Genomic DNA, 15,212 nt, shown 5'->3' with positions numbered 1-15,212 from the left:
GTGAGGAGAAGTTGAATTAATATGAGCAAAGAGTTGCATTTGCTGTTATTAGTACTTTTTAATATTTACATCACTATCTGTAATTTTTCTTTGGTCATTATGACAGGAATAGAATTTGTTCTTTCCAGGTGATTCTCTGATTTTCCCAGGACAATTATTGAATTCATACTTTGCTCTTTGATTTGAAATCCCACATGCACAAAATACTTATGTACACTAAAGTCTCTTTTTGAGCTCATGGTTTATTTCTGTCAATCTTACTTTATTACTCCAGCACCATAACTTACATATTGTAAAAGTTTATTTAATATCTGACAGTGTGATTTTTTTTTTGATTCTTTTCTTCCATCCCAATTTTTCTTGGCTAGTATTATGACTTTATTATTCCTGAAGAATTCTAAAATTCTTTGTTCAAGTTAAAGTATAAAAACAGATAAGGGTTTTCATAGGATTTTTTAGTAAGTTTTGAATTATCTTTAAAAGAGCATTCATTTTACAAAGCTGCTTTCCTCCATGCAATATGTTGATGTCTCTACATTCACATCTCTTAATTTACCCCTCAGTATAGTCCTGTATTTTTCTCCATGTACAACATGGGCATTATTTTTGAGTTTAGCCCAGATTATTGTTTATGTTTTACTTAATTTTGTAAGTGAGAATTTTTTGCAATTATATTTTTTAACTCTTCAAACTGACACCTAGGAAGGCAGATTCGGATTGTCAATACTCACTTTGTAACTTGTCATTTAAAATTGTTAGTATTAAATACTTGTTCCAGAATCCTTTCTTTTCTGTTTTTCAAAATTTGTTTCCAAGATTATCAAAGTGGTCGTAGCTAAGTAGTGTATTTGGGGAGACTGATGGAGAGAGGTAGTGTGGCTCATGTACAAACTGTGAGCATTTTCATGGCTGCCTTTAGGCTGGAGAGGCCTCCGAAGAGCCCAGGTTAGACCAGGGATGGCTTTTTATGCACTTGAAAGCCAGCATTCCTGCCTTTGTGGAGAAGCCTGTTGGGCGTGACAGGTAGATGATCAAGGTCCGATGGAGGCCATTGGCTGCACAGAGCGCTGTGACTGTGAGAACTGGCGACCATTAACATGGGAAATGCTTGGCGCCAGGAACACTGCAGGGGAGCTGGGGAGCCTGTGTGTTAAGGATTTTCCAGTCCTGGGAGTGAGAAGAGCAGACTCTGCATTCAGATCTGAGTTTGAATTCATCCTCTCTTGTTTAATGGTCCTCTGACTTTTGTCAAGTTATATATCCGCTTTGAACTCCTGTTTTCTTCTGTCTCAAAATAGGAGAATTACGGCCTGCTGCTAGAGTGTTTGATCAGGGTAAATGATTTGTGTCTATAAGATGCCACGTACTGTCACAAGTTCAGTGAGAAATGGGCTGTTGCCTCTTCTGCAACTCAGTGTTCGACAACACACCTGGGGAAAGCCAGTCCCTAATTTGTGTGTGATGCAAGTAGGAACAAAATTAATGTCTTGCCTTTCGCTAGCAGTATTCTTACTCCTTTGCTTCATTTACTTCTTTCCTCCTTTCATTTCCCCTTTCCCCTCCTCCACCAAAAGAACCTGAGAATATCTCAGAACACTAGATTCAAATTACTTTAAAGGTTGTCTCATCCTCATGAAATGACAGTAACATAAAAAAATCTGTACACATCCCAGAATTCATTGTATTTGATTTACGCACACACGCGCACGCACACACACACACACACAATCAGGCTACCTCCCACTTACAGAGGAAGAAGAACCACTTATTCTGAGTTTTCATTCACTGTCCGTGAGAGCAAAGTGTCTTATGCAGACTTTCACCTGGCTTCATGCATGGTGTTTTTAGTTGGATTTCTGCTTTGTGGCCATAGAATTATTCTCCTAACAGAAGAGAGGAAGTGGAGACATAGACATTCTGCTCAGATATTGGTGTCATCATATTTGAGTTGGGAAGGACTTAAGACAGCATAGAGTCGTATCTGTTTATGGGTGAGAATCCATGATAGTGTAACTTGGACAAGAACCTGGATCTTCTGCCATCGTGCCCACGAGGGTGAAGAGGCAACTTGGTGGGGGATGGCAGTGATCCTTCTTGCTTGAGTTCCAGGGTCTTGCTAGTTTTCATTGCTCACCTGCCTTTAGTTAAGGTCCATGTGGCCTCTCATGGGAAGGTCACGCTGTTCTGATAAAGTTACTAATCAGCAAAAAGCTCTGGACCCACTCATATTTCCCAGAGTTTTTTCTGCTGACCTGCTGACACTTTATATAAATGAGATCTAAGAAACTACTGGATATAAAATCCTTTGTGTTATCCTCGAGTTCCATAGGAATGGGGTGCTGTCTCAGGCTGTCTAAGGCTAGATCTGAATAAAGATAGGGTGATAGGCTTTGCTGCTGGACCCTCCACAATCAAATGTGTTTTCCACCTTAGTGTTTAGAATCAGGCAGATGAGCTCAAATCTTGCCTTTACCAGTTATTAGCTTAGTGACCTTGGGGAAGAAACTGTACTTAATTGTGTTCAATTTTCTTTGTTTGTAAATAAGTTAAGTATTTATTTTAAGGTTTTTGATTTAGAGTTGAATGAGTTAATTTCCTCATTTATACCTAAAATACATATCGCGTGGCTCTATGATGGTGCCTTGGTTGTTGATTACTAAGGCACTCGGCAGGGAGAAAGGGGGTGGGGGACCCCTGGATTCTAGAGCTTATTATATTCCAGGATATGCTTGTAAAAGACTGGATGTGCAGTGGATTTTTAGTAAATATCCATTCCTTTCCTAATCCGCATTGATTGTGTATATATCTTTATATTAATATATGAACAAATTTATAATGCAATTTAAATCTTTCTGTAGAATTTAAAATATGTAGTTGTAACAAAAATACGTGAAATAAAATGATTTCACTTTTATTTTCTTTTCAATAAGCAAAACAAAATAAAATAGAAAAGAAAAAAAAAGGTTTGAAGGAGTAGAAATAACTTTCTTTCCATAGAATCAATTCCCTAACAAAGGTTTTTTGGTTGTGTTGTTAAACAGCATATAAAATTGATAGGTTGTGACATATTGGAAATGAGGAAACAGTGGAGACATACTACCTCCAATGAAGTCATTTAGTTACCACGTCAAAACTAGTTCTGCTTCCTGAATGACAGGCCAGTAAATCGGGAGATGAGGTGTTAGAGCAAGGAATAGTGACTTTATTTGAAAAGCTGGCAGACCCAGAAGATGGCATACTGATATCCTGGAGAACCCTCTTCCCCAAGTCAGAATTCAGTCTCCTTTTTTACTAAAAAGGGGCGGGGGTGTGGTTGGTTGTTGCAAACTTCTTGCTGTACGAATTGATTTCCTTGGAATCCTTTGTTCTTGCAGATGTCCATGTGGGTCAAATCATGGCACCCCTGTAAAACCTCAAAAAAACAAAGTTTATTCTTTATTTTGCAACTTGCCATCTCTACATAAGTGTAGAAGAGCTAACATCCTTAAAGATCAGAGCCCGCAAAATAGGCCCTCCTGGATATTTCAGGCTAAAGGCAACCTTCTTTTACAAAAGGTGCAGAGATAACAAGTCTTAGCCTAGAAAACAGGGTACAGGTTTAAAGACAAACGAACACATCTAACATGGAGTCAAATTTGTTCTTTTCTATTACAATTTCTTTTTCCACCTCATAGATAATTTTAGTAAGAAACATGAGCAATTTTTTTACTTTTGCTTCTTAATAACGGATAAGTGGCCCAACTACAGTTTTGTGAACAGGGATGCTGTGCGGGCATAGGGGTCACAGCAAATTCTTGTTGGGGGTGGTCGACCCTGCAACATGTCTGATGCCCTGTGAGTGTTGGTGAGAGTCCCCCTAACCAGGGGCTCTCTTCAGGAACCACCATGTGGGCATTGACCTCTGGAGACTTCTTTTTCAGCTGTAGGAAATTTTTTTTAGATGCTGTGATGAAAAAATCACTCCAGCTGGGGATAATCAGGGAATAAAGGAAGGGGAAAAGGGCTTGGAGTAGTGTAGAAGAGAAGGACAGAAGATCAGGGAGCCTGGGGGCTTGGGGGCAGGGCCTCGGGAGAGAGAGTAGCAGAGGTGGGGAGGGGCCCGGCTCCAGAACCAGCTCCTGCACCTTTCCCTGCACCCAAGCCTCACAGCTTTTAATTGGGCCCAAGACTCTTTCCTGTCTGGATGTCACCCTGGGCAGAACGTTGAGAATCGAAGGTAAGGTGTGGGCAGCACTCACCTAGGGGGTCACTGAGGACTTGGTCAAGTCCACAGTGCCTTTTCTAGTCATGTGTCTTCACCTGTTCTTTATCTCAGGATCTGAGAAGCAGGAGCAAGGAACTCAGGGAGAGATCCAGGAAGACATCTGACTCTGTTAAGAGACGACAGTCACAGCGACACGGGGAGCGAGGACACTTGCAGCAAAGTAAAATGACTTCACAACTATTGCATCAGAGCTGCAGGTGTGAGAGAGCCTAAGCCTGTCTCAGAGTGCAGGGGAGAAGAGGAAAGGAATGGTAAAATTAACACTGACAATTGAAATTTTGTTAAATAGCCTGCTAATATTAATTGTATCAAATGAATGTATGCAGGTGTATTTCTATGATCATTTTAGGTACACACAACCCCACCAGCCCCTCTTTCTCCCATCGGGGATGGGCTTTCTCAAGCACAGTGCCCCTCCTGGTTGAGTGGGCCACGCTGCGGGTCCTCGTCTGGGGCCAGGCTGCTGCAGGACACTGAGTCCCCGAGGCACGGCCTGGGAGACATGACAGGAACATCTCTGCTCATAACTGAGAGCCTCCGTTTCCCCCTGCAGTGTAAGAATGCCGGTGACTCAGTTAGAAGCATGCATCCAAAACGTCCTTCCGTGTCATCACCATCTAGAATCGGTGCCTGAATCTTCTGAATTTCTCCAGAATGTGGTTTAAAATCACCTTCGACAATTGAGTGTGTGTCCTCTTACAAGTGGAGGAATTGCTGCCGTTTCCCTGGAACTTACTCACCACTAGTCCATCTGATTTTTCTGTGCTAGGATTCAGTATGGCATGCTAAAAATTCTGCAGTCAGATCTTGAAACACTGATGAAGAGGATTATTTATTTTATTTCTTTATATGATAGTGTTTCACTTTCAAAATTCAGAGTTTTCGGTTCTTTCAAAAAATTTTTTGGGGGTTGGAGAAACAACTTTGCTCTTACCATCTCTGTGACCTGTTGCTTTGTGCCTCTCACCTGTCTTCTGTCACTTGTGAGGTGGTTCCATTTGTGACCCTGTCAGGGTTGTTCATGTTATAAAACATATAGTCTGTTAAAGTACAGTCCCTTTTACTCCGAAGACATTCCACAAATACTCCTTAAATCTGGGTGTGGTTTTAAGAAGACAGAATCATTAGAACATGTACTTGCAGGTTGCTAGTGCAAAATCCCCAAATCAATAGTCTAGCTCAACATCTAAAATCTTTCTAATCTACCTTGGGTTTGTATGGATAAGTGAAGCAGTTTGCTAAGAACTCAAGACCAGGGTTAGAATACAGGCTGGTGTAGCTCAGCAGGTCCTCCCAACCTGATGCTCTGCCAGAGGGAGGGGCCTAGGGGAGAGGGCTTGTCCTGCCCTCCCTGAGCTGACAATTTGATGGCAAAGATCTTTATCAGATGAAGAACTGGGAGTTTCTTCTAAGAAGAGTGGGTTTGAAAAGAGTCCTAAAACCGCGGGAGTGACACAATCCCTTTTGTCTCAAGTACGTGAGAGCGGCTGTGGGGACACTTGGGAGACTCGTGAGTCCAGGTGTGCAGTGTTGGTGGCTTCCACTTGAGCGGTGGGACGGTCAGTGTGTAAAAGCGAACAGATTGAAGGCATGTTTAGATGGTAAAAATGAAAGGATGAATGCTGTCTGTGAAGGTAGGATGGAGGAAGGCCCAGGTTTCTGGGTGGATTAATGAGGTAAGTGATGGTCCTGCTGTGCTCTGAGGAGGGAAAGCTGCAGAGGGAGCTCTGGGGGAAAACTGATGAGTTCAGCTGTGGGTGAAGTGAAAGGCTGTTAGATGTGTGGACTGGGAGATCTGGTGAGAGCAGGTACTGAGTAGGAGGAGGGGAGAGAGACCTTCAAATCATTTTGTCTTGTGAACATACAAATAAGTATGAGTAATGACACACAACACCTCTATATTCTGGATTAAAACCCAGTAACATTTTTCTATATTGACTGCAGAGGTTCTTAATTATTTTTTAATAGAAATAAAAAAATAGAAACAAAATAGTGAAGTTAATGAACGTCTTAGAGTTGATGTGTGTCCTTGTATGTATTTTGATACCTCATCTGTTTATAACCATAATCTACAAAAAGTTAGCTTGTTTAGCATAAGAGTTAAACAGAGGGACGTGAAACACACTGTTGGGGGTTGAGGCTGATCACCTTGGGCAAACTATGTCGCCTCTCTGTCCCTTAGTTACTTCTTCTGTGACTGCCTCCAGGCCCCTCATCACAGCTGATTTCCTAGACTAGATGTTGGGAGGGAGGCTGCTGAAGGGGCTAAGAAGTGGTAACTGCTTGGGATACTGAAGAGAGAGACGAAAACCGATTAAAGCCGAGAAACTGAGTACAAATACCCTCAAAAAAGGAAAAAAAAAATCACAAAGTGTTTTGAGCCACTTAGCGTAAGGGAAACAAAATCACGTGGACCCAATTTTCTTGAGCATATGAGTATAGTGGGTGGAAGGGTGTCATCAGAAAAGTGTTGAGAAAAGGCCTTTTGGTTTCCCTTGACATTTGCAGTAAGGATGGGAGCAGAAGCGAAAACCCCCTGTTCACTGTGGAAGGTGCTCTTTTTTGCAAAACTGACCAAAGGTTGGAGACAAGTCATCAGCGGTGCTGGCAAATGAAGAGACTTCTGGATTGGGTGGGGCACTTGCTGTGACTTCCAGGTGGCCTGCTGGCTGGGGGCTGTGAGGCGGGCAGTAGGTTTGCAGGGTGACCCGGGCATAATTCCTGGCTCTGAGGCTGCTGGTCTGACTAGCAGACCTGAGCACCCGCAGACTTAATGGGGCAGCTCGGGATGTGGCCTGGGACACCTGCCTTTCTGAGGGCAAGAAGAGGGCTCCCCTGAGGGGGTGTCCCTGTGGAGAGTGGAAAAGTCCTCCTGCAGGGGAAGAAGTGCCTCTGAGCAGGGGGAAGGATGCACAGGCAAGACCAGCCTGAGCATGGAGGTTTTGGGAAGCCGGAAGTCATAAAGTGGCCCAAGCAGCCTTGTTCCTGCGAGATTGGAAGGAAAAGATGCTGAAAAAGCAGGCTAGGGTCAGACCGTGTTGTGGGTTATGAGTGACAGTAAAGGACTGGTCAGGCAGGCACGAGAGAACCCTGTGGGCGTCCCAGCTGGGGCATCACGCCAGAGGGAGGAGCAGAGGTATGGACTTTGCCACTTATTAGCTGTGTGACTTTGAGCAATATCACCCCAACCCTCTCTATATATATCTTCATCTGTAAAGTGACACAGCTCGTGTCATCAGAAGGCTTAGTTTAGCTCTGATCCTTTAGTCCAGTCCTGTCAGTGCTGCCCTGCAAGGTTCTGCAGCAGCTGCTCTTACCCTGAGAAGGGAGGGCGTAGAGGGACATTGTAGTGCCCGAGGGCAGGAAGGGGTTGCTTTAAAAGCAGACATGTAGCCGCCTGCAGCTGCAGGCCTGCAGGCAGTTTGGTTGATGGTCCTGGAGAGGACTTTGGAGGCCATAGCATCATCTTAAAACTTGTTTTCCCTTGGGGACCGGATTTGCCTTTGCAGATTAATGTTGAAGATTTGGGCTTCTGGCAAAGCTGTTTTCAGAGATGAGTATATACATAACATATAGTATAAAATAAAATGCTTTTATTTAATCTGTGGGACTTTGTAGCTGTTTGGAGCAGTTCTGTTGGCCTGGTCTCCACGGAGGACACTAGGGGTCAGCAGAGCGTGCGGGAGGGCAGGCCAACCGCTGTGCTTCTGCGGGGGGTTCTCCCCAGCATGGAGCTCTGTTAAGTTGAATCTTCTCTGAGTTTGGTTGCCAAGCGTGCAGACAGCAAATTAATGAGTTCTGGTGGGATTGTATAATGACAGGAAGAAAGAGGAAACCGTAGTTTTTCGGGACTAGAACATGCTTTTGGTTCCTGACTCAGTGTGTTCCATTACAGAATTGATGAGTTGTGTCTATTCTGGGACTTCATTGAAATAATCGTTCAGCCTAAAATTTAAGAGTTATGTTTTATTTGGCGGGAGGCCTCGAGCCTGGATGACAGCCTCTCAGATCTCTGAGGGACTGCTCCCAAGAGGTAGGGGAGGAGCTTGGATAAATAGGAGCTTTACAACAAAGACCAGGTACTTGGAACAATAAAAGATTGCTTGTTATCTAAAGAAAGCCAGATATCTCAAGTTCAAGTATTTAGTGCTTTTCTATGTATGGGATGAAGCAAACATATGGGTTATTGAATTCATTCCTTTGGCAAGCACCTAGCTATCTAGGGACAGTATCCTGTCCTTTCTTATTCTGAGTCTGCTCAGAGGGCACCACTGTGAGTGGCTGAAAGGCTGGGTTTCAGGCATATCCTCGCTGGGGTGTGGCAGCAGCTGCTGAGGGCTTGGTCTCAGCATTCTTTGTTTACTGACATGGTTGCAGTATTTTCACTCACATTGTAGTATTTTCATTCACAGTGCTCCCCCTTGGTCCTAAATTCGACCTATATTTTGAGAGACATTTCATGACCAATTTTGTCCCACGGTGCTAGGATGGCTCATTCCTATTTCAGGTGAAGAATTTTCTGAGCTGCCATTCAAGGTGTTAGGTTTTTTTATCAGGGCCTGTTGATACTAAAAGTTTTCTGGATCGCCTGTCTTACTAGTCTATTATGATCCAGGAAATGTTTGCCCTTCTTTGCTCATTCCCATACCTAGAATCACACTATTACATTTATTTTATGCAGGGTTAAAAATTTTATCTATTTCTTCAGGATGTTTAGCCATCATCAATCTTGTAGGCCTAGTTACAAGTTGGGAAATGTAACAGACAACAATTTAATAAAATAGAGATCATATAACTAATATAGCTAGTAACGTTTTTAAGTAACGAGTAAGAATTTAATAGTAGAGAAGTTGTATATTTGGGTTAAAATTTTGCTTGTATTTCTGATTGAGTTTGAGTGATCTTATGAGAAAGTTCATATTTATGGTCAGGCTCCGAGCAGGTATTAATTGGCCAGGTGAGTTCTCCCACGTTGTAAGATCAACAGTGGCCTAAACAGAACTATAAATTATTTTTAGAATAACGTTTCTGAGGGCTATCTAGTTAGAGCCTTGGAGTAGGGAAACCCACCAAGGTAACACAGAAGTACTAGACATAGGTAATTTACCATAAACTTAACAATTGGAGTAGTTCATAATCAAAGGTAGGAGAAATTGTCAAAGTAATTGGTATACAAGCCTGGTCCGTTGTCTTGGGTCAGCTGTCGAGCTCAGATGTCGTCTTCTTCTCATCCTGGCCTGGTAGCTTTTTCACCATTTTGGCATTGTTTTCAGGTGAGCAAGTGCTCTATAGGCCAGTGCATTGCAGTGGCTGTTTCTGATAGGAAATGAATCCGAAATTCCGTTTCCTTCAGCTTTTGTGTGTATGGTCTAGTTAAGAGTACTTGATAAAAGGTCTTTCCATTCAGGTTGGAGACATTTCTTTAAGTCATGCATGTTCCAGTATGTATAATCCCCTGGCTTAGGTCATGGAGCATTGGAAATTTACACAAGGATAGATTACTGAGCTTCGGAAACAAACCTAGAGTATCCTTTTCATAATTAAATTAAACTGTACAGCAATATGACATAAAAGCAAGGAATGATCTGGGAAGTGTCTTAGTAAATATAGACCTCAATTAACAAAACTAGAACTTAATATCCAGTAAAATATAAGATTTTTTCTCTCTAAAATTACCCTCATTTTTCTCAAAGCCAAATCAAGATTAATTTCTTTACAAGTCAAGTCTGATTATTTGATCATATAGGCTTTTTTAAATTGGCTGTGTTGGAACTTTTAATAAGGAGTCTCAGGGTAGATTGTTAATAAGATTTGCTAAGGCCTGGAAAGCCCCGTCAATGGCTTGTCATGGATTTCTGCCTTACAAATTTAGGTAAATTCTTTTCTCTTTAAAATCCTTAAAATACCTTGAGATTCCTATATCTGTTAGGAGATGATCTTCCTCATTTGTCTGATAGAGCCACTGGGGACCTAAGAGTTTTTAGTCTATTGAGGGATCAGATAGAGAGAAAAGATAACTGTTCCAAGTCTGATTACATAGGTATAATTTATCAAATTGCTGTGAATCATAGCTAGCTTAAAGAGAAGAGATTCTTTATGTCTGGGAAACAGGTTAAAAGCCAGTAGTATTTTAAACAAAATCAAAATTTATAAACATATTCACCAGTTTACTCAGTCCCATGTAACTAATTCTTTTAATCACAGTTTTCATTGGAAATTTAAAATTTCTTACCCAGTTTAGTTCACTGCTATAGTTTGAAATTTATTAGAAATCAGTAAATCTCCTTGAAGAGCAAGCATTTTGCAAAACCATCAGAAGACAACCATTAACTGTCTATAAATGACAAAAGATTTAAAATCATGGTTAAACACCATTACACTATAATCGATAAAGAAACCTGGTCACTATACCCAGAATTATCACTGGTAACATTTCAGATATACCAGAATTTTAGGGAGTCCATATAATTTCTACAATATCTATATTAATAATATTTTCTCATACAATATAACCTTAGAAGATTTATTATTCATTTGACAATATCATGTTATTTAACACGCCAATTGAAACTTACTCTTTTAAAGTCTCTCTTTGGGATGTTTCAGGGGCCATCTGTAACTTCCCAAACTTAACTGGAGATTAAAAGAACTTTAATTAGAAATTGATATCTGGGGATCTTTTTAAAAGATTTCAGAACACTTGGTCAGATAAACATATAGGTCACTGTAAAGCAGTACTTATTCATTAACAAGAAAATACGTCAAAGGTAAAGGCAGAACAGATCAGTTAAGTGGTATAAGAAGGTTTACAATCTGTTGCTGAAGGTGGATTAACATTTCAAAAAACATGTTTCCTCTTAACAGCGAGAAAACCAAATCTAGTCTTGTACCAACTTACTTCTAAGATTCATTTACTTTGCCCAAGTTGATTCTAAATTTAGCCAATTCCGACAACGTACGAAACTCTTTCCTTAGGGTACCTCTTCCACAAGCCTTCCACAGCTTTCTATTCTCATATTAGTGTGTCCCTTATTTTCTCTTCCATTCAGAAATAACCAGCTTCAGGACAAAGTCACTATTTTTCATTAACAAAATATAATTCCATTCTTATATCTTCCTTTACACATTTATCTTACTTTCCTAGGATACTGAGATCATTCCCTTAAAAATAGAGTCTATTTCAGGGTGGCACCAACCATTTATTAATATATCTAAACACCTTTAGTTTCTCTGTAAGAGTAAGTTAAATGTTAAGTAATTCATATTTCAATCTTATTTTATCTGAAAATGGCATAGCTATTAAATAAAATCCTATCATTTAACTTAATTTAGCACAACTCTAGAATTTAAAGATACCAAACATTTAGAGATTATGTTAAGCATACATTTTAAAAATATATTTTAAAAATTTACCCAAAGCTCTCATCTCATTTGCATTTAATTTACTTAAAATTTTACCACACCACATTACTGTTATTTTTTTCTTGACAAATCTTCACCAGATATAACAGAATCTTATTTGACTTTCATTAAACCTAGGTACAGTAAAGGTATTATACTTAATATTGATGACTTTAAAGATGTCTATATTAATTAGAACAAACTTAAACTAAACAATATCAAATATTATCTTAATATTGAATTTTTCCAGTTCACGTGATGCTGAAAGTCAATTTGTTCAGTTTTTATTTTAAAAATACTTAATTTGTAAGCTCTTATTTTTTACGTCAATTAAGCAGAGATCTTTGACTTTGATTTTTTTTTTTAGCTGTATAAATATCTCACATCTGTAATGTGTACGCAGGTTTATAAACAGACAAAAGCTAGAGATCTCATAGCTTCACTTTAAAAGTTAATTATAATATAGGTATAATAATAGTTCTAGTAGGCTGAATTTGCTTGCTCAAATCACTAAGGCTTACTATTTATGAAACAGATATTTAAGATTTCTTGACAAAGTCTGAAGGACCCGTCAGAGTTCTGAGTTCTAAAATGCCAAAAATTTCTTGGCCCTAAGTTTTATCTCATTGAGCTAACTAGGCTCAGTCCTAGGTCACTGTTTCTGTATTTACATTTCTGGTCTGCAAGACAAAGACACACGCTTCCAGTTCCCCAGAGAACTGCTCTGTCACCCAGAACCAATTGTATCTCCTTAATTGGCATTTTTTTTATCAATCAGGAGAGCTGTAAACAAAGAATTCAATGTTTTAAAACTTTAAGGTTTACTTTATCATGTCTTCCAAAGCTTGCATAAGGTATTTAGTGATGTCTCTTTTCCTTGAGTTATAAGTTAAACCCAGGGTAAACCTCTTATTATATTTTTTTTATTAGCCACTGTATATTAGTTTTTAGTTCTACGTTATATTGGATGGCTCATGTAACTCTATTGGTTTCCTTTACTTTGTTCAATTAATATTTTCTGAGGGACAGATATGTGCCCAGCCTTATAATACCAAGAAGGGGAAGCGTTTTTCCATTGAAACAGATCTATCCCACAACATAATTAAGCAAAAGGTTTATATAAAGACCATTTAAATATACCAATTTTATAAATATTTATCTCAAATTTTTAAAATCTTATACCTTTAATTTTTATATTTATTAGGTTTAATCAATAATTTTTATTTCTAGAAGGATTGCCAGAAACTTTTTGTTGTTGTTGTTCATTGTATCTAATTTTATAGAAAAGTCTCTAGGATGCCCAAGTTTCAGCCAAAGTGCTTAGGTCCTACTCAATTTTTAATTTGATTAATTGGTCTGTTGTCCCAATCATTAATCAAGTATATCAGTCTATATATACATATATTTTAAACTGTGGCAAATAAAATGGACTTGTTTGAACTTTAATGTTGGGGGACAGTAGGTGATCTCTTTGGCCCTTTTTTTTAACTTTACTAGTGTAGTATCAAAACCTTGTATCTATTCCAAAAATGTCCATTTTATTTATCTCATTCAAAATAACCATATAAAAATATTTATCCATTTGGGATAAGCCCTTATCTTTTTTTTTCTGACATTTTTACAATCCTTTTTCCAGTTATTCAACTTAATTACCAATAATTATTCTAAGTTTTTATTAACATCTCTAGAACCATTTATTGGAAAGGAAAAACACAAATGTAGCTTTTCAAAACAGTTTTTTTTTTAACTAAGTTCTTAGGTTAACAATTAGATATATTTTTCTATCTTTAAACTTGATTTTAATAGGTACCAATTAAACAGCTGTTTATCATGAGATCTCTTTCAACTTTCACAAATTTAAAAGCTTTTCCAAATTAAAGGATCCATCATATGGCCATCAATTTATATATATATATATATAGTGATTTTAAATGAATAAGATGAAGAGGCTTTTCCACATGAGAGTGGGGGTGTTGCCTAAATAAAATTCAAAGCTTTACTCTCCAAAAGCTAAAGGCCTTTGTGGTCCAGGCTGATGCAACAAAGTTTAAGATGGCAAAATATCTGAAAATTGGTACAAACAAAGAATTGCTTAGAATCCAATTTATTTACGTGGCCACCATATGTACGCAATACTTGTACCTTTTGTATGGCAGAGTCCAAGGTTTCCTTTAAAAAGAAAGTAAACATACATATACATACATAAACACACTTAAAAGACCCAGAGAAAGATAAAACGTTTACATTTCAAGGACACAGGAAGAGAAATTCAAGTTCCCCCTAAAGTGGATTTTGTTTTTATAAGTTCAGAATTCCAAAAAATGTTTCTATCAGGCCTGATTATTTACTTTCAGATTGAGATTTTCTTTTCTAATTCCCAATTAATGTTGTAAGTTTTGTATGTACATAAACCTGGCTGGGGTATTAATTGGAGGCTGGCAATCTGTCATTTCTTTTTCTTTTCTTTTCTTTTTTTTATTTTTTTTGAAAGTTCTATTCCCCATTGTAAGGTCGGGTACTCAGAATAAATTTGCTAGTAAGATTTCCCGCAGGGACAACTCTATGGCATGAAGTCTTTGTCTCTACCACTCCTGCAAGATTCTCTGTCACCCGAGAAAGCTGTTACCAGCCAGGAGGATGGTCCCATTTTTGGAGTTGAAAGGTTCCTCGTAAGAGTTTTACTTTTATCCTGAAAAATTCAATGGATGTAACCAAATTGAGGAAAACATTAGACCAGCCTCTTACCTAACCACTCAGTCCTGAACCCAGTGTTTTCAACTTGGACCCACTCAGGACGTCTCCACTGGGTGAGTATTTTCCTAATAGGTTTCCACCAGCCCACTTCTGACGTCTCTTCAATGTGGGTATTTCCCGTTACCTTTCAACGAGGTCCCACCCAGTATGTCTCCACTGGGTGGGTAATTCCCCCCAGTCTCCTTCAACTGGAGGGCCAGGTACCTGGAAACACCGCCAAATAAAACTCAGGATTATCAACCAATATATGAGATCCGAGAACCAGGAGAGACTCACCCAAATTCATCTGGACTCCCCGAGGAGGCGGATGGTCACAAAGGGCCACTGCTGGTACAAAGGCCCCAGTTACTCGGAGAGTTCAGGTGGAGAAAGTCTGCTCTGGGTCCCTTCATGGTGTCCAAAACAGTTGACTGAAATACATGTGCCACCTAAAATTTAAGAGTTATGTTTTATTTGCGGGAGGACTCGAGCCGGGATGACAGCCTCTCAGATCTCTCTGAGGGACTGCTCCCAAGAGGTTTGGGATGAGCTAGGATATATAGGAGCTTTACAACAAAGACAAGGTTGTTGGAACAACAAAAGATTGCTTGTTATCTAAAGAAAGCCAGGTATCTCAAGTTCAATAATTTAGTGCTTTTCTATATATGGGAGGAAGAAAATATTTTGGACTCACTGAATTCATTCTTTAGACAAGCACCTAGCTATCTAGGGCCAGTATCCTGTCCTTTCTTATTCTGAGTCTGCTCAGAGGGCACCATTGTGAGTTGCTGCAGTGGCTGGGCTGCAGGCCTTT

General features: G+C 39.4%; 1 long non-coding RNA gene across 1 annotated transcript in view; it reads left to right on the top strand.

The window, feature by feature from the left end:
• Positions 1 to 5,086, top strand: part of LOC135319018 (uncharacterized) — a 32,488-nt gene extending 27,402 nt beyond the window's left edge. Inside the window, exon 6 of the long non-coding RNA XR_010377581.1 lies at positions 4,316 to 5,086. This is a non-coding gene — a long non-coding RNA (uncharacterized LOC135319018). The remainder of the gene's footprint in view (positions 1 to 4,315) is intronic.
• Positions 5,087 to 15,212: the final 10,126 nt, after the last annotated feature.

The sequence above is a fragment of the Camelus dromedarius genome, chromosome 23, assembly GCF_036321535.1.
Source record: "Camelus dromedarius isolate mCamDro1 chromosome 23, mCamDro1.pat, whole genome shotgun sequence".
NCBI classification, from domain to species: domain Eukaryota; kingdom Metazoa; phylum Chordata; class Mammalia; order Artiodactyla; family Camelidae; genus Camelus; species Camelus dromedarius.
This window is presented reverse-complemented; position numbering and strand designations above follow the sequence as displayed.